The sequence below is a fragment of the Phyllobates terribilis genome, unplaced genomic scaffold, assembly GCF_046119375.1.
Source record: "Phyllobates terribilis strain yellow unplaced genomic scaffold, ASM4611937v1 Scaffold_136__1_contigs__length_4911898, whole genome shotgun sequence".
Lineage (NCBI taxonomy): Eukaryota > Metazoa > Chordata > Amphibia > Anura > Dendrobatidae > Phyllobates > Phyllobates terribilis.
The window spans coordinates 653,331-671,250 of record NW_027362896.1 but is presented as its reverse complement, the minus strand read 5'-3'; the positions used below and the strand labels follow the sequence as shown (position 1 = coordinate 671,250).

Below are 17,920 nucleotides of genomic sequence, written 5' to 3'. Positions count from 1 at the left end.
CAACAGACTATGTCCTTAACAACAGTCTTTGCAGGGCCCTCAGCGGAATTGGGACGACCCCGGTTTGTGACTCTAGACCCCTTATGTGGTGAGCCCGCCCCACTGTGCTTACTTCTGTACGGGGAAGTGACTATGTCCGGTTTCCCAAGGGATTTCTCGACCACTTGGTACCTCTGTACTAGGCCCTCGATGTTGTCTGCGTTCCGATGGTGGCCCTGGGCAACCCAGGTCTGCACCGGCTTGGGAAGGGAATGGATGAATCTGTCCATCACCACACGCTCCACCATCTGGGCAGGAGTGGAAGCCTATGGCTGCAGCCACTTCTGGACTAGATGTCGCAAGTCAAACATCTGCGAGCGAGGATGTTTGTCACCAGCATACACCCAGTGGTGAACCCTTTGTGCTATGACAGACATAGTCACTCCTGAACGTGCCAATATCTCTGTCAGGTCATAGTAGGCCTTTTTGGGGTTCACCCGTTAAATAGGGGGCCAGCACCTCTACCCACTGCTCCGGCGGCAGCTTTTCCCGCTTTGCTACCCTTTCGCACATAGTCAAAAATGCCTCAACATCATCACCTGCGGGCATCTTTTGTATAGCTCGCCCTACCACCTTCCTGACATATAAGACATCACCTGGATCTGGGGGAGGGGCGGTTTCTCTGCTGCAGACCTCCCCTGCTAGGAGTTCCATCTGCCCTTGCTGCTGTTGGATCTGCTGCATCAGAAGTTTATTTGTCTCCTGCTGTACCTTCTGCTGCTTCCGATGCGGCTGCATGTGCTGCTGGTACTGCTGCTGCTGCTCTCGTTGCTGTTGTAGCTGCTGCAGGTGCTGCTGCCGTTCTCTGTGGCATGTTCCTGGAATATTGCACACACTCTCGCACCAACTGTGGTAAGACGACTAACTCGGATGCTTCTAGAAGTAGACACAGGAACGTTTTCTTCTGCAGGTATATTTAAAATGGCATAAAGCACAGCAGGTTCCACAAAACAAGCACGGCCTTGCTGACATAACGGCAAAACAAAAAAATAAACGATAGCACAGTCCATATGTTTGCGGGTTTCACCCGCTTAAGTTGCAGCACACTTCAGCTCCTCCTGAGCTGAAGTGCCACAGTCTGGAGACTTCCTTCTCCAAACTCAAATCAGAAAAAAAACTCAATGCTAGAGATTTAACTCCTCTGGCCACACCCTTGAGGTGGAGATATGGTGAATGACCGCCCACCCTTCACAATGATCATTCACAAAAAACACTACTTTTTGAAATGGTAGTTTAACCCCCAGCACATAACATGCTGGAGAAAAGTTGTAGGTCAGTTCACTGAAGCTAGTAGCTGCAGTGAAACATATCTCCCCACACATATAACACCAGTGACTCTGTCACAATATATATATATATATATATATATATATATATATATATATATATATATATATATACAGTGCCTACAAGTAGTATTCAACCCCCTGCAGATTTAGCTGGTTGACACATGCGGAATTAACTTGGCATTGTGACATTTGTACTGTAGATCAGCCTGGAAGTGGGAAATGCACTGCAGCAAATATTGTTTTTGTTTTTTTTTTTTTGTTTTTTTTTTTAAAACGTTAAAAGTTAATTCAGAGTGTCATTTATTATTCAACCCCTCAAACCACAAGAATTCTGTTTGGTCCCCCTAAAGTATTAAGAAGTAGTTCAGGCACCAAGAATAATGAGCTTCACATGTGTGGATTAAAGATCTCTTTTGCCAGCCTTTTCTGACTATTTAAGACCCTCCCCAAACTTGTGAACAGCACTCAGACATGGTCAACATGGGAAAGACAAAGGAGCATTCCAAGGCCATCAGAGACAAGATCGTGGAGGGTCACAAGGCTGGCAAGGGGTACAAAACCCTTTCCAAGGAGTTGGGCCTACATGTCTCCACTGTTGGGAGCATCATCCGTAAGTGGAAGGCTTATGGAACTACTGTTAGCCTTCCACGGCCTGGACAGCCTTTGAAAGTGTCCTCCCGTGCCGAGGCCAGGCTTGTCCGAAGAGTCAAGGCTAACCCAAGGACAACAAGGAAGGAGCTCCGGGAAGATCTCATGGCAGTGGGGACATTGGTTTCAGTCAATACCATAAGTAACGTTTTCCACCGCAATGGTCTCCGTTCCAGACGAGCCCGTAAGGTACCTTTACTTTCAAAGCGTCATGTCAAGGCTCGTCTACAGTTTGCTCATGATCACTTGGAGGACTCTGAGACAGACTGGTTCAAGGTTCTATGGTCTGATGAGACCAAGATCGAGATCTTTGGTGCCAACCACACACGTGACGTTTGGAGACTGGATGGCACTGCATACGACCCCAAGAATACCATCCCTACAGTCAAGCATGGTGGTGGCAGCATCATGCTGTGGGGCTGTTTCTCAGCCAAGGGGCCTGGCCATCTGGTCCGCATCCATGGGAAGATGGATATCACGGCCTACCTGGAGATTTTGGCCAAGAACCTCTGCTCCTCCATCAAGGATCTTAAGATGGGTCGTAATTTCATCTTCCAACAAGACAACGACCCAAAGCACACAGCCAAGAAAACCAAGGCCTGGTTCAAGAGGGAAAAAGTCAAGGTGTTGGAGTGGCCTAGTCAGTCTCCTGACCTTAACCCAATTGAAAACTTGTGGAAGGAGCTCAAGAATAAAGTCCACATGAGACACCCAAAGAACCTAGATAACTTGGAGAAGATCTGCATGGAGGAGTGGGCCAAGATAACTCCACAGACCTGTGCCGGCCTGATCAGGTCTTATAAAAGACGATTATTAGCTGTAATTGCAAACAAGGGTTATTCCACAAAATATTAAACATAGGGGTTGTATAATAATTGACCCACACTTTTATGTTTAAAATTTAATAAAATTCAACTGAGCAACATAACTTTTTGGTTTGTAAGATTTATGCTTCTGTTCATAAAACCTACTCTCGTTTGCAGTTTGAAGGCTCTAACTTATTTGCATCTTATCAAACCAGCTAAATCTGCAGGGGGTTGAATACTACTTGTAGGCACTGTATATATTGTAATGCAGGGGCTTGCGGCATTACTTTAATGGTCCAGGGTGTGTTTTGACCATGTACCTCCCTCAGGTGACTGGTCACATGGCTGTAGTATAAATGAGGGGTCGCTCACTGCTTACAAGAAGGGTGCTCTGAAGGAAAAAATTCAATATATAAAGAGAAAACTTTAGCACTCCGATTTGAATATCAAATATAACAGTTTATTCATATACAGATCCTTGACAGCAAAAAAATCATTGCATATGCATGTGCAGAAAAATCCTGGTGTGATGAAAGTAAGCAGTCCACGTGATCGTCAGGACTGGATACCAGATGAAGACGGCATGGTGTCATTCTCCGCTGTAGGAACGGAAGAAAGTCTTGCATATATATGCATGCTGATGGAGTACCGAGTGACCTACTTGCGAGAGGTAGAACAGTTGAATCTCGCTAGACTGCGAGTGGAAAGACAGCATCATCTGAGCAGCAGAAGATGGCAGCCATCTAGAAATTGTGAGACCAGACAGAGAAAGGGCCCCCAAAATAACAGAACAGCTACAGCTGAAGTTAGGGACCTTTCAAGATGTCCTGAGAGTAGTGGGCATGGGTTTAGAGGTAATGAGACCTCCAGTAACTCAGGTTTGAGAGGCCCATACAAACGACCCAAAAGAGTACGGGACAGTACGGAGTCTAACCGGACCTTAGATACCAGGGCGTGTGAGTCATCCTGCTGTATTGACCATCTGACAAGGTTACGACTGACCGCTGGGAGCGGGGGAGGTCTGACAAGATTACGACTGACCGCTGGGAGCGGGGGAGGTCTGACAAGGTTACGACCCGGAGAGGTGACTTGACGAAGTCAGTGACAATGACAGATGGTAGGTCCCTAAGGAATGGGTTAATGTCGGTGACTAATGTTGCAGGGGCTGAGGAGCGCAATTGTCAAGTACATGGTCTCTGTGTGAACTGTGGGTTATAAGGTAATTGTGTATAGTATGTGTTCAACCCCACAAGTTTGAACAGAGGGGGGGGATATGTAATGCAGCAGAATTACTGTAATGGTCCAGGGTGTGTTTTGGCCGACCATGTACCTCCCTCAGGTGACTGGTCACATGACTGTGACATCGCACAGGTCCTGTGCACACAGAAGGTCTGATCACATGACTGTGACATCAGCCCAGGTCCTGTGTGCATTGGAAGATATATAAACCCTGTTTTGAGACAGGTGTGTAAGGCGTGAGGCCTGTTCCCGTGTGGGACACCGCTAGAGTGTGAGGCCTAGTGAGGCCTATTGAAGCCTGGTGAAGCCTGGTGAAGCCTGAAAGGCAGAGGCTGGATCCTTAGGTGTAAGCGATCCCAGTAGCCTTGGAGGGCCAGAGGCTTGGAAGGCAAGAGTCCTGGAAGGCAGAGGCTGACGTCGGCTAAATGATGCCATGGCAGGTCCTTTTTAGACCATGGCGAGCTGCCGGCAAGCCAAGACGCATCGCTAAGGACACCGGGGGCCATCAGAAGGTAAGTATAATGTATATAATGAAAAGAGTGTGGAAGCAACAAATGCCCTGAATAACAAGGCAAAAACCTGGTCCAGAGCCCCTCTTATGTACGATCAGTCCAGGCAAGGACAAAGTAATTTCACGTTATAATTGTGTACTAATGAAAGCTTTCCTCCTTCTCCAGCAGGGAGGGGGAGATTCAGTGTCTCACTCAGAATCCTATTTCTGCTGTATCAGTCTGCGGGGATTTCTTTTAACTTTCTCTCACTATTTACATCTCTCATGCTGTTACTGCCATTCTTTCTGCGTATTGCTTGACATCTCAGTCTTTAATGTGCCCTCTTTATGCTTGATAACCTCACCATTCACGTTGCACTACTCTGAATCCAGCCACCTTGTTGCCTCTGGAGGGGGGAGAGGGGATGGTAGTGGTAATGTGGGTGATCTGCTAGTTAAGCAACAAGAGGAACAATAATGTTCCACGGGGGGGTTTCAGTCAAGTTACCGATGTCCCACTAGATAACCCAGACCATGAGCTCTTTGTGGATGGATCGCGGTATGGATGCCCGGTTCTACACCGGATATGCTGCTGTTTCCCTTCATGAAACCATAGAAGCAGAGTAGCTGCCCTCACACATGTCCTCCCATGAAGCAGAACTCAGTGCCCTTGAACAAGCCTGCAGATGTGCTAAAGATCAGACTGCCACGATTTATACAGACAGCCGCTTTGCTTTCCTGATTATGTACCTATATGGAGAGCTGGTTCTTTCCTCGCAGTAGCGAGTAAGCCTATCAAGAATGATAAATCCGTCCAACGGCTGATGGAGGCCCAGCTCTACCCGAGAAAGTTGCCATGGTGAAAGTCAAAGGTCATCTCAACTACATCTAAAGGCAACCACCTGGCCAACCAGGCTGAAAAATCGGCAGCTTGCCAATCAAGAGACAACCCTGCCAAGGTGGCAGCTGCACAGATGGTTTCAGCCGCAGACCCACCGGTGACCTTCGACCTTCTCCAGAAGCTACAACAGGTTGGTGTTGAAGAATTTGCCAGATGACAAGAGAAGGGAGCCGTGCAGTCACCAGAAGGACTCTGGCACGTCGGGGTCAAAGTTTGCCTTTCCCGAGTTCTGTATCTCATGATGGCTCACGCTACCCACGGCAATACCCACCAGTCAAAGACTGTCATGACAGACCTCGTCCACTGCCATTGGTATGCTCCTGGGTTCAGTGTCACCGCAGCCAAACACGTTCAAGGCTGTCTGACCTGTGCAATCAACATGAGACGCATCAAAAAGACACGTATGAGACACACAACGAGGCCCCTGTACCCGTTCCAGTATCTTCAGAAGGACTACATTCAACTTCCCAAGATGCAAACCTACGAGTATGTACTTGTGTGTGATGTCCTCTTCTCAGGATGTACAGAAGCGTACCCTGTATGTAAAGCCATCACCAAGGCTACAGCAAAGAGACAAATCTAATAAGTGTTCTGCAGATACGGGTGCCTGAGACCATAAAGAGTGACAGAAGCACCCACTTTACCGGAGACGCAATGCAGGAAATAACGCCCTCCCTGGGAGTGAAAAAGGCCTTCATACTATACCATCCACAAAGTAGTGGTAGAGTAGAGATTGAATGGGACCCTGAAACTGAAAATCCAGAAAGCCATGGCTGAAACGGGCAGATAATGGATAGAATGCTTGCCCCTTGCACTCTTCTCAGTCAGGTATATTCCCAACAAAAAGGCAGTCCTCAGCCTATATCAGTTGTTATTTGGGTCAGCCCCTAGGCTAGGGTTGTATTTTCCACAGCGGCTCAAGATGCAACATGATAGGCTGTCTTCTTATGTTATTGAACTTACAAAATACTTGTCTAACATATATTCTCGAGTTTTCTAGATCCAGATTCTGTGGAAGGGTGCCACCCCCTGCAAGCTGGGTGGTGGTCAAAAGACACATCAGGAGAGCCCTTAAGCCTCGATTTGATGGACCCTTACAAGTCTTGATGACAACTGAGACGGCTGTAAAGTTTGAGAGAAAACCCAACTGGATCCACACCTCACACTGCAGGAGGACAGCTGAGACAAGAAAGCCACCGAGTGATGTGGACGCACACCCTCTGCCTTATCCAGATAAATGGGGGCTCATAGAGGACTATGTCCCAAGAGAGAAAGAATGGGGAGCTAGTTACCACTTTCTGGTTTGATACCTCAGACCCAGTAGTCCGTTGTGAATTTGACTTGTGAAACATGGTCTCCTGCCCTAGGAAGGAGTGGCTGTGTGGGCAAACCTATAGACTCACCCAAAAGTATATATCTGATTGCAAGTCCTGGAGTATAGTGGGGTGGAACACTGGGGTAGACTGGGCCTATAACCCTTCTGTAGCCCAAGAAAAGACCGACAGCAAGGGTATAAGCCTCCTTACTAGAATGACTATGCTACAACCAGAATACATGTCCAAACGTTGTACAGTAGGGTCCTGTCTTACTTGTAAGTCTGACAACTGTCTTCCCCTATACTTGACGATAGAGAACCCCTCTGTTACGGACGCAGGACTACATATGTGATGGGCATAAATATCTTGGGGTGCACTGACTGATTAGGACAATTTTACCTTAAAGATATCAGGGACCGACCTATTCTAAATAAGACTGAGACCCTGCAACTTAAGACTTCCAAAGACTTATTCCTGGTGCCCTGCCCTATAAGTAACTAGACAAATCTCATTGTTTTCTCCTGCCCAATTCTGCTATTTTCTGCAACAGAAGGAGAAAATACTTCAGAGTGTAATCTGCTCCAGCAGTTGTATCACCTTATGAACCCTAAAAATGTAAAGGCCAGTGGACCTGGGATGTACACTTGTTTCCAGAATTTAACATGTACCATTGAACTAAAGCATTTAGGTTCCTCCTACTGAAGTCCTAACACCACCACTAACTTAGGCCCTCTAAAATCAGACGGTAGCTAAGGCTGACTTGGGAATATGGTGACTTTTATCCAGTACTGCCAGTGGGATGGGAAAGCTCTTGTGCTATTGTTAAATTCCTGATATCACTCCAGATTGTGACTCCAAATACAGACAAGCTCCACAAATATGCAACAGAAAATTGGAGACACAAGTGTGACATCAGCATTCCTACTTCTTTCGACCCTCACATGTACATTGACTCTATTGAGCTTCCAAGAGGAGTACCGGACGAGTTCAAAGCCAGAGATCAAGTAGTAGCTGGACTTGAATCGTTATTCCCCATCGTTACAGCGAATAAAAATGTGGACTGGATAAATTATATCTACAATGACAAACTGTTGGATGTCAACTCTGACCAGCACATGAATGTGCACACTTATAGTTTCCTTGCTTGTTGTAGCTTGAGTATGTGTGTATATGTGTCCATCCGATGGTGTGACAGACAGACCGATCCGGAGAATCCGGTAAAGCAGTGTAGGAAGACCGGCTTCTTCTATTAGAGGAGGAGAATGTATCTGGGGAAATCTGTAGACGGGCACTTCGGCTGGAATAGCCACCCACTGATACAAGAGAAGGGAATTGTGAGAGCAGGCTTTATACTTTATGTATCCTGACTCCATTTTGATTTTTGTACATGTATCTTCTGCTTACTAAAATGGAGTTTAAGCTGGTATGTAAGATAAAAATCTTTGGAATGTCTTTGTCTAAAGACTTCGAGAAAACAGAAACTAGAAAGTGAGATATCCCTAAAGTCAGAAAGCTGGGTGTAGACAGAATTACCTTTAGCCAATGAGATGTACAGTATGTATGCTAATGACAGCACATATGTAGAGATAAGCTGAGCCAATTATATTGTTACCATGTATGACTATTAATAAGCTATATAAGTGACCGATTGTGCAATAAAAGACAGATCTGCCCTGATGCTCAAATGTATCAGATGTAGTTCTTCCTTGCACATATTTGAATTTTACAATTTAATTTTACAATTCAATTTGAAACACGCACAACGTCTCACATTATGTGGCGATGACACCCTGTAATATTTCCCACATTCTGAACATCAATATGGTTTCTCTTCTGTAAGAATTCTGTGATGTATAACAAAATCTGATTGAAAGCGAAAACATTTCCCACATTCTGAACATAAAAAAGGCTCCTCCTCTGTGTGGGTTTTCTGGTGGTTGTCAAGATGCTCTCTCCGAACAAAACATTTCCCACATTCTGAACATGAAAAAGGCTTCTCCCCTGTGTGGGTTCTCTGGTGGATATCAAGATCCGCTTTCCAAAGAAAACATTTCCCACATTCTGAACATGGAAATGGCTTCTCCCCTGTGTGGGTTTTCTGGTGGTTATCAAGATGATCTTTCCGAATAAAACATTTCCCACATTCTGAACATGAAAAAGGCTTCTCCCCTGTGTGGGTTCTCTGGTGGATATCAAGATGCGCTTTCCGAATAAAACATTTCCCACATTCTGAACATGAAAAAGGCTTCTCCCCTGTGTGGGTTTTCTGGTGGCTATCAAGATGCTCTTTCCGAATAAAACATTTCCCACATTCTGAACATGAAAAAGGCTTCTCCCCGGTGTGGGTTCTCTGATGTTTGATAAGACTTGATTTCTCTGTAAAACATTTCCCACATTCTGAACATGAAAAAGGCTTCTCCCCTGTGTGGGTTTTCTGGTGGTTCTTAAGATGCGCTTTCCGAATAAAACATTTCCCACATTCTGAACATGAATATGGCTTCTCCCCTGTGTGAATTCTCTGATGCATAACAAGATCTGATTTATAATTAAAAGGTTTCCAACATTCTGAACATGAAAATGGCTTCACCCCTGAGTGAGCTCTCCGCTCCTTAACTCCCTTTCTGCGACTTTTACTTAGCTCAATATTCTGTACTGAATCAGAAGATAGGACCTGTTGATCATAAAATAGATCTTTTCTGTGAAGGGCTGAGGTTGTATCTGAAGCAATGGCATGCTCTTCATATGTTTCTGGTGTGATACCATGATCATATCCTTTCAAATCTGAGGATATCATATGTCTCTCTGAGTTCCCGGTAAAGACGTCTGCCAAGAATAAAACAAATATATTTGTAATAATGTAACTGTATCTTTATATTGTTAATGTTATATTTATTAGTATTTCTATATGAAATAGCAAAATTCAGTCATTAACCAACTAAAAGTGTGATGCCAAAATAGATCTCAATCTATCGATAGAGCAAGATACTGATATTAGGGCACTACACAGTTTTCTAATTTCAGAGTTGACCATTAAATGCACTTTAGCACAGAGCAGGGCAGCGCGGTGGAGCAGGGCAGCACGGTGGAGCAGGGAAGCGCAGTGGAGCAGGGAAGCGCGGTGGAGCAGGGCAGCGTGGTGGAGCAGGGCAGCGCGGTGGAGCAGGGCAGCGCGGTGGAGCAGGGCAGCACGGTGGAGCAGGGCAGCACGGTGGAGCAGGGCAGCGCGGTGGAGCAGGGCAGCGCAGAGGAGCAGGGCAGCGCAGAGGAGCAGGGCAGCGCAATGGGGCAGGGCAGCGCGGTGGGGCAGGGCAGCGCAGAGGAGCAGGGCAGCGCGATGGGGCGGGGCAGTGCGATGGGGCGGGGCAGGGCAGCGCGATGGGGCAGGGCAGCGCAGTGGAGCAGGGCAGCGCGATGGGGCAGGGCAGCGCGGTGGAGCAGGGCAGCGCGGTGGAGCAGGGCAGCGCGGTGGAGCAGGGCAGCGCGATGGGGCAGGGCAGCGCGATGGGGCAGGGCAGCGTGGTGGAGCAGGGCAGCGCGATGGGGCACGGCAGCGCAGTGGAGCAGGGCAGCGCGATGGGGCAGGGCAGCGCGATGGGGCAGGGCAGCGTGGTGGAGCAGGGCAGCGCGGTGGAGCAGGGCAGCGCGGTGGAGCAGGGCAGCGCGGTGGAGCAGGGCAGCGCGGTGGAGCAGTATGGTAATGAATGGAGAAGCACTGCCATTAAATCAGATGAAAGACTGAATTTATTTATTAATCTATTTGGAATCACATAATGTAAAATTATGCCATGTGGTCGAGGCGGTGTAGGAATTTTGTTACACAGCCACCATCTGCCTTTAGCAGCAGTGGCTGAGTGGCATTTAAATAGTTAGGTACACATCGCTTCCCCCCCCATGAGTTATTATTGCAGCTTTGGGTCTGGTAAAGTCCCCCGTGGCTGCCATGTTGGTCCCCAGTGGCTCCCGACGTGCGGACGGTGTACAGAAGACACTGGCTGTATGAGGTCGGCCAGGTACGTTTCATTCTGAAACACTGCAGTATTTCAGAGAAATTCATATTTTAATAGACTAGTCGGACAGGCGGGTTCCCGGCGGCTTCTCTCCGCCCGCTGTCTTGGATTGACAGGCCTCTGCCTACGTGATCTATTACTTGTATATGGGGAATTATTTTTGCATAAAGAGCTGTGGTTTTTAATTTATTGGCAAAATTGGGAATTTGGGCATTTTTCTGCATTGCTTAACAATTTTTTTTTAGACTTTATTTTCAGAATAATATAATTGATTGTTTAGATAATACAGCGCGGAACCAGAAAACTTCAGCTAGCTTTTAATTTTTTTTTCTAAGATTCTTAGTTATAAGAAATGTATTGGCAGAATAAAGGGGCATTCATTTTATATAATTCATCAATTAAGTTTACAAAACTTATTCCAGATATTTTCGACCTGCAGCACTTGCCACAAGAACAGTATCCATGTCGGCCTTATATAAAGTCATCTAAGTGGCAGTATTCTTTAATGAACAATTAATATACAGATAACAAATCCGGTCAGGACACAGATTATTACATGATTTTATTTCACCTGTGACCTCTATGCATTTAGTGGTCTCTACTCACCTGGGTGGTCATATGTAGGAATCTCCTCCTTACACCGCTCATCATCCCTCACATATGTCTCTGTAGTATTAATATGGGTCAGATCTTCACCCTGAAACAAATATTGTAAAAGTCACAGACAGATGAGAAGTCCCATCTATGATCAGCTCTAATCCTGCCATCTCCACCGTTCTCAAGTATAAAACATATAATACTGGGGGATAAAATCTTAGTTACTTACTGATAATGGAACTATGACAGCACCACCTGAGAGGGAGGGCATCTGCCCAACAAGGACAGGAAACCTACTGAATAAGGCGGTACCTCTCCTCTGCATCAGTTGGGTTTCAGAGCATGAGAGGACCTCCAGATAGTTACTAATACAAACATCACCAACCAAAACATTCCCAACTATATACCCAATAACGTAGAGCACACCAACCAGTGATAAAAGGGAGGGAATATGAGGGTTCTGTCATGGGCTTTGTAAAATCCCGTTACCGGTAAGTAACTACAATTTTTCCCCTTCTCCCATGACAGCACCACCTGAGAGATTTGTATAGAACAAACACCTTATGGAGGGATCAACGCTTCTGACACCTTTCTCCCAAAGGATAGATCATCAGAAGAAGACAGATCAAGTCGGTAATGCTTATAGAAGGTGGAAGGAGAGGACCATGTAACCGCCTTACATATCCTGCCGATAGACACTTCTTCCTCCTCTGCCCAGGAGGTCGTTTCGGCCCTGGTAGAATGAGCCTTCAAGTTCTCTGAAACTGACCTATTACTAGAGGAGTAGGCTAACCTAATGGCCTCCCTGATCCATCCAGCTAGTGTACCCCTTGTTATTTTGAGGCCTTTCCTAACTCCCTGGAAGGAAACAAACAAGGCTTCATTTTTTTCATCACAGCAACGTACTCTACCAGAACCTGTTTAACATCTAGGGTGTGAAGCCTCTGCTCCTCTGCATTTTTAGGATTTTAAATTCCTGGCTTCTATGAAATTTGGTGGCCAATTTTGGGAGATAGAGTTGTATTAAGACTAGACCCAGCCTATCATCAGCAATCTGCGTAAATGGATGGTTAACCGATAACGCCTGTACGTCGCCGATGTTAGAGCTACAAATATCACCGTATTTAAGGTGAGTGTCTTGACTGGCAATACTTTTAGTGGTTCAAAGTTAGTTTAGTTAATGCTTCTAAGACCAGATTTAAATCCCAAGGAGGTATTCTTGGGGCAGGTATTGGCCTGCATCCGTCACATGCTTTGATGAATCTAATAATCCACCTATTAGCCGCCTAATTATAGTTATATAAGGCCCCTAGGGCCAACAACTGCACCCTAAGAGTACTGGTAGATAAGCTTGTTTCCATACCTTTCTGGAGAAATTGTAATATAGCATTTATTGGTATTTTACCTTCCAAGGTTTATCCCGGACTAGCCTAACACTTTGTCCAGGTTTTCCAACATATCTTAGTTGTTACTGGTTTTCTGCTTTTAAGCAGAGTAGAGACTAAGTTCGGGCAGAAACCCTTCTGAATCAATAATGCCCTTTCAAACTCCAGGCCGTCAAATGAAGTCTTGATGTCTGCGAATGGAAAACTGGACCCTGACTGAGGAGTTCCGGAACATCTGGGAGGATCCAGGGATCCAATATTGACATCATCCTTATCCATGGAGCAATCAGAATGATTCTCACTTGCTCCTTCCTGACTTTCCTCAACACTGTGGAAATTAACATCAATGGGGGTAAGGCGTAGGCCATGTTGAAATCCCAAGAAATCTGCAGAGTATCCACTGCGTATGGTTTTTTTTCTTGGATCCGGAGAGCAGAACTTCCCTATTTTCCTGTTTTGTCTGTTTGCAAAACAGGTCTACATTTGGCTGGCCCCAACGATCCACAATCTGTTGGAATACTGCCGAATTTAGTTCCCATTCCCCTTATTTTAGTGGGATTCAATTCAGGAAATCTGCTTTTGCTTTCCTTCCCTATTATGTGAAGTGCTGTCAGTATCAACCGATGTTGTTCCGCAAACTGAAGGATCTCTTCCGCCACCAACATTAGAAAGAGCGCGGGATCTCGTGCACCCCTGATGGTTGATGTAGACAACTGTTGTCCGGTTGTCTGACATGATGCAGACATGATGCGCTTTCAGGAAATAAAGGAACTTCATTATTGCGTTCCTTACTGCCAGCAACTCCTTCATATTTGACGAATAACCTTTTTCGTTTTTTGACCAGACTCCCTGGACTACGCAATCCCTCAGATGTGCTCCCCGTTCATCCGAGCTTGATTCTGTCGTTATTGTATCCTTGATCTGATATGGCCAAGGGACTCCCTCTGACAGATTCTCTGTTTCCGACCACAATGTTATGGAATCGATAGTCCCCGGGGAAAGTATTATCTTTCCCACCAAACAGCCCTTGAGTCTTTTTTTGCCCCTTATAATGTCCTATGGCAAATGTCTGGAGTGTATCTCGGCCCATTCTACTGCTGGAATACAGGACGTCATTGGATCACCAGCGCTGCGACAGTCCTCTGAGGCCGGTTCAAGCAGCTTCCTTGGTATGGCTCCCCACAGGTGGAGCGGGGCCTCAGTGCAGTGTAGGGATGCAGGACAGAGGGGACCCAGCCGGGTCAGAGGAAGAATAGGCAGTACACGACAGTTCCTTCAGTACCTTTACTGGTGGTGTTTCAGGCACGATCCAGGGCACTTTAGGGTGAAGGGTGCATATCAGGACTCTCCCCAGTGAGCGGGTGTAGGGCCTCCTGTTCCTTGCCTTTTCTTGGTAAGTTTCTGACCTGCCTGGAGCTAGGCCTAACTTGATCTCTGTCTTGCACCTGCTGTCCTGGTGGTAGGGCCTTCTGTTGGAGATGCACTCCCTGGTCTCTAGGCCTCCGTGACTCCTGACCCTGGTATGTGAACAGCTTTTGGTGAACCTGGGACATATAGTTCGCCAGGGGTTCCAGTTGTTTTTGTTGGGTGTAAAGAATCCCTGCAGACGCGGACCCGGTGTCCGGTATATGTTCTTGGGGTGAGCGGGTAAAGCTCCTCTGCCCCCTATGTTATTTTCTCCACTCGCCTTCGACCACACTCGGGGCCCTCACTAGGCTACACACTGCAGCAGGCACGCTGAGCTTCGCAGCTCTTTTGGCGTCGGCACGCCCTAGGCTCACTAGCTTGAGCTCTCTGAGTCTGGACTGACTGAGCTCCACTGCAATCTAGCTCCTGCAGGGACTCCTCTCAACAGACTGCTAACTGAGAACTGTGTTCTGTTCTGGCTGCAGCAGACTGCCTACCTAACTCCACCCTCTGTATATATATGTCCCTATCCAGGCTCCCTCTGCTGATCTGAGGTGGTAGGGTGGAGGTGTGTGTATGCTGTGAGGGCCTCTTGTGGAGAAGTCCATCCATGCACCCCTCTGGGATCTGTGGCACCAATGCGCAGAAGGGCGCCACACAGACCCGGCATTTTACTGCCGTACTGCTTTCCGGCACACTTAGTCACCGGGTCCCTCTAGATACCTCACTAATGCGCCACACGCTTGAGCAGACCCGGGTGGTCATGGCTCCGGCGCACTTGATACAGGGTACGCCAACCACATGCCCCGGCATGCGTAGACCTGTGACAGCGTGTCAGCTGGAGACGGTTCAACAAAGAGGTCATGTAACCACACACCGCAAACTCCTGGCCGGCGGTGGCGTCTCCCGGATCCTTGCGGACACCAACCAGACTTGGATAAATTCAATTGTACCATTCCTTTACTCTTTAGGTTCCTTCAAGGACAGGAAACCAAACTGATGAGGAGGCGAGGTACCACCCTTTTATTCAGTAGGTTTCCTGTCCTTGATGGGCGGATACCCTCTCTCTTAGGTGGTGCTGTCATGGGAGAAGGGGAAAAACAAGACTGAGCACAAGACCTTCACAGCCGTCTACACATCATACGGGAGATCTCATGACACCTTCTCTCCATCTACCTGATGATCCTGAGGAACATTGGGGTCTTCGTGTTTACAGTCCTGTGGAAGAAGAGGACGGGGACATCTCTCTGGTGTTGTCCTCTTACTGGATAGATCTGGGGGAACCACATACAGGGACTGAATTCATTCTTTACATACAGATAATTATAGGCCGTGTGTATTTAGTCCTGTCTATTACCTGGTGATGAGAGGGGCTGGGGAACCTCAATCATGACGTCCTTGTACAGATCTTTGTGTCCTTCTAAATACTCCCACTCCTCCATGGAGAAATAGACGGCGACATCCTGACACCTTATAGGAACCTGACACATACAATGATACTGTCATCCTCCGGATCCCTTCATAGCGTTACTGTATAATGTCCCAGCATTCCCAGCAGTGTCACCTCTCCAGTCAGCAGCTCAATCATCTTGTAGGTGAGTTCTAGGATCTTCTGGTCATTGATGTCCTCATGTATCAGGGGGTGAGGTGGAGGTCCCATGATTGGGCTCAGGGGTCTTCCCCATCCCTCAGACACAGGGTCCTGACAGCGCTCACTAGAGGTCTTCTTCACTACTGTGTAATCCTGGTTATGGAGAGACACATTAATAAATCTCCCTCCAGACATTTCCAGAGTCCTCACCTCTCCAGTTCTGTCCATCTGTTATTCCCATAGATAAGAATGATGTAATGTGACGTCATCAGAATCTCTCACCTCTCCAGTAATCCGGAAGAGGATCTCTAGGGTGAGGTGGAATATCCTCTCCACCATCTTGTCTCTGTCCATATCCATCTTTGACAGGAAACGTCTCTTCTATAGAAGATCTTCACTGAGAGGATCCGATATTGTAGAGACCTGAATGAGAAGAAGATGAGAAGATGTAACGTCATCAATAATTCTATGTAATAATACAATCACTGATTCTGGTATAAAGCAGTAATCTGTGGATCTGATCCTGGATGATGTCGGAAGAAGAAACTAGTGAGTAGTGGATTTTTATGGCGGCCATTAATGAATTCCGCTTTGAGGACTGGAGGAGGTTCGGCCTGAACGCTGCACTTGTGGTGTGAACACGAACATATTAAAAGTGAAAGGCAGATAGTTCCTAACTGCCTGCCTCAATGTCTGTCTGAACAGAGCGGTCACGGACTGCTCCTGCTGGTGACTCTGCGGCTCCTGATGAGTCACGTAGACGGAGCAGCGGCTTCTCTTTGGCTCTGCTTTCTTGATGGGACGTGACTGACGACATCACACTGATTGTCAGCAGCCTCCCTGCGAGCAGCCAGCTGTCAATCAGAGGGATGATTTATTTCACCATGCAAGAAAAGCAGACATAAAATAGACGCACGAGTGTGAATAACGGCTAATCCTGATAGAGAGTAATGGAGACTCCACATACCTCCACCTGCAGAGCCGCCACCACATATATGGCTGCTCTGTGCGCACAGGAGCTGTGATGAGGTCACAGGAGGGGAGGAGTCAGGGGTCACATGATCAGGGGCCTCAGTGGATGCAGGACTCTGCTGTGCTGGTTGTCATGGTGCTGGATGAGCTGAAGTTTATGTGTGGGGTCAGGAGGGGTTTACAGTGTGGATGTAGCAGAGCCGCGTGTGTACGAGGTGTACGGAGCGGAGCCGTGTGTGTACGAGGTGTACGGAGCAGAGCCGTATGTGTACGAGGTGTACGGAGCGGAGCCGTGTGTGTACGAGGTGTACGGAGCGGAGCCGCGCGTGTACGAGGTGTACGGAGCAGAGCCGCGCGTGTACGAGGTGTACGGAGCAGAGCCGTGTGTGTACGAGGTGTACGGAGCAGAGCCGCGTGTGTACGAGGTGTACGGAGCAGAGCCGCGTGTGTACAAGGTGTACGGAGCAGAGCCGTGTGTGTACGACGTGTACGGAGCAGAGCCGCGTGTGTACGAGGTGTACGGAGCAGAGCCGCGTGTGTACGAGGTGTACGAGGCATACGGAACGGAGCCGCGTGTGTACGAGGCGTACGGAGCAGAGCCGCGTGTGTACGAGGCGTACGGAGCAGAGCCGCGTGTGTGCGAGGCGTACGGAGCGGAGCCGTGTGTACGAGGTGTACGGAGCAGAGCCGCGTGTGTACGAGGTGTACGGAGCAGAGCCGCGTGTGTACGAGGTGTACGGAGCGGAGCCGCATGTGTACGAGGTGTACGGAGCAGAGCCGTGTGTGTACGAGGCGTACGGAGCAGAGCCGTGTGTGTACGAGGCGTACGGAGCAGAGCCGTGTGTGTACGAGGCGTACGGAGCAGAGCCGTGTGTGTACGAGGCGTACGGAGCAGAGCCGTGTGTGTACGAGGCGTACGGAGCGGAGCCGTGTGTGTACGGGATGTACGGAGCGGAGCCGCGTGTGTGCGGGGTGTACAGAGCGGAGCCGCGTGTGTACGAGGAGTACGGAGCGGAGCCGCGTGTGTACGAGGTGTACGGAGCGGAGCCGCGTGTGTACGAGGTGTACGGAGCGGAGCCGCGTGTGTACGAGGTGTACGGAGCGGAGCCGCGTGTGTACGAGGTGTACGGAGCGGAGCCGCGTGTGTACGAGGTGTACGGAGCGGAGCCGCGTGTGTACGAGGTGTACGGAGCGGAGCCGCGTGTGTACGAGGAGTACGGAGCAGAGCCGAGT

At 48.0% G+C, this 17,920-nt stretch overlaps 1 pseudogene; it reads right to left on the bottom strand.

Annotated features, from left to right (window-relative positions):
* Window positions 1–3,220: 3,220 nt before the first annotated feature.
* The window catches only part of LOC141204938 (uncharacterized), a 72,856-nt pseudogene continuing 58,156 nt past the window's right edge, over window positions 3,221–17,920 (bottom strand).